Here is a 5,429-nt window from a genome sequence, read left to right as displayed (position 1 = left end):
CTGGAGTTTGAAAGAACGAGCTAAGCATATTGAATGTGGTCTCACATTAAGAACAAAATCTGGCCAGGCACGGTGGCTCACGCCTGTAATCCCAGCACTTTTGGGAGGCCGAGGCCAGCGTATCACTTGAGGTCAGGAGTTGAGACCAGCCTGGCCAACATGGTGAAACTCTGTCTCTATTAAAAATACAAAAATTAGGCCGGGCGCGGTGGCTCAAGCCTGTAATCCCAGCACTTTGGGAGGCCGAGACGGGCGGATCACGACGTCAGGAGATCGAGACCATCCTGGCTAACACGGTGAAACCCCGTCTCTACTAAAAAAATACAAAAAAAAAGAAACTAGCGAGGCAGTGGCGCCTGTAGTCAGCTACTCGGGAGGCTGAGGCAGGAGAATGGCGTAAACCTGGGAGGTGGAGCTTGCAGTGAGCTGAGATCCGGCCCTGCACTCCAGTCCGAGGCGACAAGCCGAGACTCTGTCTCAAAAGCTGGTGGTGGTGAGCACCTGTAATCTCAGCTACTCGAGAGGCCTGAGGCAGGAGAATAAGCAGACAGGAGAGTAGGAGTTGCAGTGAGCCAAGGTCGCACCATTGCACTTCCAGCCTGGGCAACAGAGAAGCAGACTCCATCTCAAAAGAAAGAAAAAAAGAAAAGTAAAAACCTGAGTAGAAAGCAAATGCACAACATTAAAATTGGTTGAGTGGCCGGAAGTCCAAGTCTAAGCCAAGACCCTGTGAGTGCGCCACTTTAATGAGCTACATAGAAATTCCTAGGAGTTCGGCCCGAGGCGGCGGTGGCTCAAGCCTGTAATCCCAGCACTTTGGGAGGCCGAGGCAGATTGGATCATGAAGTCAGGAGATCGAGACCATCCTGAAAGCTGCTGGTGAAACCCCATCTCTACTAAAAATACAAAAACTGGCGGGCGAGGTGGCGAGAGCCTGTAGTCCAGCTATTCGGGGAGGCTGAGGCAGGAGAATGGCGTAAACCGGGAGGCGGAGCTTGCAGTGAGCCGAGATCCGGCCACTACCTCCAGCCTGGGCGGCAAACAAGGAACTCCGTCTCAAAAAAAAAAAAAAGAAAAAGAAATTCCTCGAGTTCTTTGTTAGGGTTCCCGGAGTTTTGGCAGGTTTGAAGAACAGGAAATGCCCAGGAGCGTGTCTTCCGGGCTGCAGTGTGATTAGACCCACAAAGGTAGTGCAGTTCTGTGAGAAAGTGCTGCGCAGCACCCGGACTAGGAAAGGCGGACTAGGAAAGTCGGTCAGGAGCACCACGCCCCACCTGTGGCTGCCTGACGGGGAAAGGAAGAGGAAACCGTGAGTGCGAAGGCCCAGGAGCAGCAATGCACTCTGCAGATTTAAGGAGCAGAGGGCGTGCAGGGGAAAGTGAGGGAGCCAGGGCAGAGCGGGGACCAGGAAGCAGCCCGGTGACGTCAGACTTGACTGGGAATGTAGGGAGCTGCCCAGCAAGGCCTTGTGTTTATGTAGCTCCCGAGGTCACAAGCAGCTCTTGAGGACAGTGTGAAAAACAGCATGGAGACAAGCAAAGATTAAAATAATAAAGACAGGCCAGGTGTAGTGACTCAGGCCTGTAGTCCCAGCACTTTTTGGGAGGCTGAGGCGGGTGGATCACGAGGTCAGGAGTTTTGAGACCAGCCTGGCCAACATGGTGAAACCCCCGTCTCCACTAAAAATACAAAAATTAGCTGGGCGTGGTGGCAGGTGCCTGTATTCCCAGCTACTCGGGAGGCTGAGGTAGGAGAATTGCTTGAACCTGGAAGGCAGAGGTTGCAGTGAGCTGAGATCACGCCACTGCACTCCAGCCTGGGCGACAGACTCCATCTCAAAAAACAACAATAACAACAGCAAAACGAAGAAGGACAGCATTCCTGCCTCACAGAGTGATGCCACCTAGGTTCTGTCCTTCCTTGTCTTTATGTAAGAGTACACATAAGGTTTCAACCAAAGTAAGATCGCAGTGCACGCACCATGCTGTTCAGTGAGTAATACTTTTCCACTCCCCAGGCTAGAGTGCAATGGCAAGATCAAGAAGGCACAACTTGAGCAAAGTCACACGTGCTTGAGGGAGTGATAGAAACCAGGTTCCCCCAGGAGCCAGTTGCCTCTGAGACCCCCAGACTTTGTCCTGGCCTTCCCCCATCCTTCATGCCCTCCCTCCCCTAGAGACCACTGGCCTCTCCACCTCCACAAGCTCCCACCCCATGCCCCCATACCCAGAGTTCCATGTCATGCCCTTTCCTTCAACATCCTTAATCTAATCCTTGTCCTCTTTCCCAAGACCTCTCAACCAACCGAGTCCTTCCAGCTTTCGCAGCCCTCTAAGACCCCCCATCTTGTTCACATGTTGAACAGATCACCCTCGCCCCCAATAATAATCTGAAGGGTTCTAATCTTGCACCAGTGTTTTCCCAAAGGAACCTAAACACCACTGTGTTCACAGACACTTTGTGCAGTGCAGGGTGGGGAGGTCAAAGTCCTGGCTCCAATCTGTTTTTTTTTAAGATGGAGCCTTGCTCTGTTGCCCAGGCTGGAGTGCACTGGCATGATCTCGGCTCCTGCCGCAGCCTCCTGAGTAGCTGGGGCTACAGGTGCTGCCAGCACACCCAGCTTGTTTGTTTTGTATTTTTAGTAGAGATGGAGTTTCGCCATGTTGGCCAGGCAGGTCTTGAACTCCTGACCTCAAGTGATCCACCCGCCTCAGACTCCCAAAGTGCTGGGATTACAGGCTTGAGTCACCTCGCCCTGTTCTGTCACTTAAGGTTCTGAAGTACTTGGAGAGGAAGCAAGAGCAGAACCACAGCTTCAGCTGTAGCAGAAGAGACGGGAAGTGAGACAAATCTTGTCTTTTTTGAGCAGAGTCTCCTTAGACAGTGGTCTAAAGTTTAGAGCAAGACCTGGGTTTCGTGGCACTGATGGCAGGCGTGCCTGCCGAGGGCTCCAGTTTCAAGAAGCTCACAGACAGCTCTTCCAGAAAATTGTAGTTACTTGTAAAGATTTAAAAATGAACCAGGCGCAGTGGCTCACACCTGTAATCTCAACACTTTGGGAGGCTGAGGTGGGCGGATCACGAGATCAGGAGATTGAGACCATCCTGGCTAACAGGGTGAAACCCCATCTCTACTGAAAATATAAAAAGTTAGCCGGGCGTCGTGGCATATGCCTGTAGTTCCAGCTACTCAGGAGGCTGAGGCAGGAGAATTGCTTGAACCTGGAGGTGGAGGTTGCAGTGAGCTGAGATCGCGCCACTGCACTCCAGCCTGGGCGACAGAGCAAGACTCTGTTCCAAAATAAAATTAAAAATTAAATAATAAATAAAGGCCGGGCTGGTGACTAATCCCAGCACTTTGGGAGGCCAGTGAATTGGATCTAAGGTCAGGAGGTGGGGGCTATCCTGGCTAACATGGTGAACCCCATCTCTACTAAAATACAAAAAAACTAGCTGGGCGTGTGGCCTGCATCGTCCAAGCTAGCAGGAGCAGAGGAGAATGGCAAACCGAGGGCAGTGAGCCCCGAGATGTACCGCCAGCCTGGGAGACACAGGTGAACTCAAGTCCTCAAAAAAAAAAATAATAATAATAATAAATAAATAAATAGGCTGGGCACAGTGCACATCTGTATTAACATTTTGGGAGGCTGGTGCAGTTGGATCACTTCAAGTTAAAGGTATTTAGATGGCCATTAACATGGGTGAGTTGTCTCTACTAAAAAATGCAACAACTGGGTGGTGGCTGGGGCTGTGACTGCTGGGAGGCTGGGGCGGAGGTGCCCCAGTGGGAGGCGGAGGTTGCAGTAAGCTGGGAATCAGCACCACTGCACTCCAGCCACAGACCCAGCAAGCGAAACTCCATCTCAAAAAAAGGAAAAATGTTTAAAAGGCAGGAGATGACAGGCATGAAACCATGCCTGTAATCCCAACACTTTGGGAGGCCAAAGCGGGGTGGGATCCACCCCCAGGTCAGGAGTTCAATGGCTTTGTTATGGGTGAATCATACCACTACGGCCAAAAATTGGCTAGTTGTGGGTGGGCAACCTGTAATCCCAGCTACTTGGGAAGGAGGCTGAGGTGGAGAATCCCTTGAATTTAGGAGGCAGGAGGCTGCAGAGAGTGAGCTGAATGGCTTTCACACAAGAGCCAGCCTGGGCTACAGGCAATTATAAAACAGGCAAAATAAAAACAGGAAGATTTATTCTGACACTGCAAAATGAGAAACTATGAACAAGACAAAGCTTTGGTTGTAGGGTAGGAAAAGAATTGACTGACTCCAAAGTGAGTGATAAGAGATTCTAGAGTGGGGTGTGAAGGAACAGTTCGGTTGGTGTGGTGGATTTAACATGACTCGGTTTGTGAGGAATTCCAGAACTGTTCACGCCAAAGGGTGGATTTTGCTGTAGGTTGGAAATGCAAAAGGGCTGATCTTTGAGGCGGTCTGCGGCTCTGTGTGGCCCAGGCTGAGTACTGTGGCTGAATCAGCCATTTGCAAACTCCGCCTCCAATTTCGCCATTCTCCACCTCAGCCTCCCGAGCCAACTTCTAGGACTGGCGCCCACCTGCTTGGCAGTTTTTGTATTTTTAGTAGAAGCGGGGTTTCACCGTGTTAGCCAGGATGGTCTCGACCTCCTGACCTGGAAATCCATGCGTCTCGGCCTCCCAAAGTGCTAAGGATGAAACTTGGCTCCACCTTAATTTGAGCTTGAGAATTTCCTTGGCCATTCCATTTCTGTTTTGTTTTGGGCGGAGTCTTGCCCTAATAAGCCCGGAGACTGGAGTGCAGTGGCAGATCTTTGGCTCACTGCAACCTCACCTGAGTTCCAAGCCAGTCTCCTGCCTTCTGCTCAGTGGGACCTGGTATCAATACACCACATAAACAATACCATATTTTTCACATGAAGTGGGGTTTGCCATGTTGGGTATATGGTCTCAGCTCCTGACCTCAGGTGATCCAGATCCTGGCCTCAAGGTATCTTTCAAGCATAACAGGCATGAGCCACCATGCCTAAATGTGAACAACTTGGCACTTTGGGATTGAGATCTGCATCTGTGGCCCAGGCTGGGTGCAGTGGTGGAATCTGCGACTCCTCAAGCTCCAGCCTCCTGGGGTTCTGTTCTCCTGCCTCAGCCTCCAGTGGCTGGGACTACAGGCCACCACCATGCCCATTCATTTTTTTTTTATTATTTTTTGCATGTTTAGAGATGGGGTTTCACCGTGTTAGCCAGGGATGATCTCCATCTTCAACCTCACGGTCACCGCACCGGCCTCCCAAGTGCTGGGATACAATGGGCTCCTAATGCCTGTGGTACATATGTTTTAAGTAGAAAAGGGTTTCACCACATTGGCCAGGGCTGGGTCTCAAACTCCTGACCTCAAGTGATCCACCAGCCTCAGCCTCCCGGCTGGGATTATGAATCACTCTCTTT

General features: G+C 51.1%; 1 protein-coding gene across 1 annotated transcript in view; it reads right to left on the bottom strand.

Moving 5' to 3' along the window:
- RCN3 (reticulocalbin 3) overlaps positions 1–5,429 on the bottom strand; it is a 29,464-nt gene that overhangs the window by 108 nt on the left and 23,927 nt on the right. The window lies entirely within an intron of this gene.

Source organism: Papio anubis, chromosome 20, assembly GCF_008728515.1.
Source record: "Papio anubis isolate 15944 chromosome 20, Panubis1.0, whole genome shotgun sequence".
Classification (NCBI taxonomy): Eukaryota; Metazoa; Chordata; class Mammalia; order Primates; family Cercopithecidae; genus Papio; species Papio anubis.
Note: the sequence above shows the minus strand (reverse complement) of the source record. Positions and strands in the feature narration are given on the sequence as shown.